Genomic DNA, 2192 nt, shown 5'->3' with positions numbered 1-2192 from the left:
AATTTGGTAATAGAGCATAATTTATTACAAAAGCATATTCGTTTTCAATATGCTACGATGCGAATATTCATATTTCTTATCAAGGTTGTGACTAAGCTGAAATTATTAAAAAAAATCAATAAATGGTATGAATTACAAACATATAAATGTTTGAATCTTCCGTATTAATTTACTATTATGCTGAATGAAGACAACAAAAACTGCGGAAAAGTATAGCTTCACTCACTAGAAATGATACAAAAGAATTTAGGCAAAAGAATTTTTTAAAATTCCGATTAATTTTCTCAAATTACGTTCAATTAAAATTATCGAAATTAATCATAAATCTTTCATTTCATCTTTTTTATTAATAAGTTTTTAATTTTAATATTTTGTTTTTCTTAATGAATATTCTAAATAAAGGTTACATTTATGAAAATCTTAAGTTGTATTTTAGAATGCAACTCTATTACAGATAGTTCCATATAGCTTAGTTTGATAACGATTTTTAAATATATAAACTGCAATAAAACTATATTAATTGAGATCATGGAGAAGCATTTATGAATAGTCAGTCCAACCGATCAAATATTGCAATGGACCGCGTTTTATAACTGGAGTAAATTTTCTATTATGATTTTATGAAAAGCCCTACTTAGAATATATATTTTCCCCTCCTTCTTTCTCTTTGTTGGAATTATTTAATTGCAACTATTCATAAAGGCAATCTTAATTTATGATACTGAGCTTAGGAAAAATACAATCGTTCAATTTACTGCTGCTCATCAATCAAGTCGTAAAAGCAAAAATTTATTATAGACTACTTTAAAAAAGTGTATATTGGTTATTAAGATATATGATTCTGTTTGAAAAATAGGTGGCTTTCAGCTTTAATTCCTCAAAACAATTAAGATTTTCAATAAAAATTAGTATATTTTTCATTGATAAAACATTTAGTGTTATACTATTCACGAATTTGTAGAGTATAATTTGTTTAAATGACAAAGAAAGTATTTACAACTCTTTAGTTCCTCTTTCATCCATCTAGAAATGAAATGTTTCGGCTACTGTCCTCTTCAGACCAATGAAATAACATAAATTGAAATATTACTTTAAATATTCCATATAATTAATCATTTTGATAAAAAGTAATAATGTGTTTCTTGCATATCTATAAACGCTAATCATTACTATATATTTTATTTTATTTTTATATTTTAGATAGGCTTATATACACACTACCTGTGTATGTTAATCTACTAAATCTATTGTAAGGCTTCTGTTAACTCTTAAATCGTTTAATATGTCATTTAAAAAAAGGCACAAAACAGGCATCTGGAATAAATAATCAGCATTCTATCAAGTTTTTTTATAATCTTTTTTCTAGATATCACTATAAAACTTATTACATTGCAATTTATATTATCTGATTGGAACCTTTACAAACATTCTAGAATTAGATCTTTAACAAATTAGCTACCTAAAAATAGAAACTATAATTACTTGTTATCAAATCTGTTAACATTTTAATTGAGTTGTTCAAACATATCCTTCAATTAAGGATATGTTTAAACACTGCATACTATTATTTATTGTTGTATTCTTTGTTTTTAAGATAAAGAGAAAAATTTGAGGCAGTGATTTTACACAAATTTTATTAAATTAATTACAACTTGCAACTTGCAAATTACAACTGCATTGATTTATTAAAAGTTTAGTCCATACCCAAATTTCTTTGAAACCTCCAGAATTCTCTAATTTTTACACTCATAATACAGGTATCCTTCATATAACACGGTAGTTACGTTCCGAAAAAGTGCCGTGTTATGCGAATTCGTGCAAAGAACTAATGCGAATTCGAAACAAAGAAGTAATGAAAAACATAAGCTTACATTCCAGAAGTTAGCAAAAGCGTTTCCTTTTTTTACAAAGTATCGTTGTCGTCTCATCTGTTTTGTTGATCTTAATCAGAAATATCAGCAAAATTTTCATATTTTTTATATTTTTTATCATAAAAAATTGTGAAATTTTGTACGGAGGATTTCCAAAACCGTGTTAGGACGAAACCGAAAGTCGTTTTATACGGGATATTCCCAATTTTCAAACCCTGTTAGTGCGAAACCGTGTTGTACCAGGGATACACTTAAGGCTGTTATACACGGTAAAGAAATCCTTTGAGGATTAACCATGATTTTTTTTCTATCTATCCATTT

The sequence above is a fragment of the Centruroides sculpturatus genome, unplaced genomic scaffold, assembly GCF_000671375.1.
Source record: "Centruroides sculpturatus isolate CEXI.00-Female unplaced genomic scaffold, Cexi_2.0 scaffold1912, whole genome shotgun sequence".
In the NCBI taxonomy this organism is placed as follows: domain Eukaryota; kingdom Metazoa; phylum Arthropoda; class Arachnida; order Scorpiones; family Buthidae; genus Centruroides; species Centruroides sculpturatus.
Note: the sequence above shows the minus strand (reverse complement) of the source record.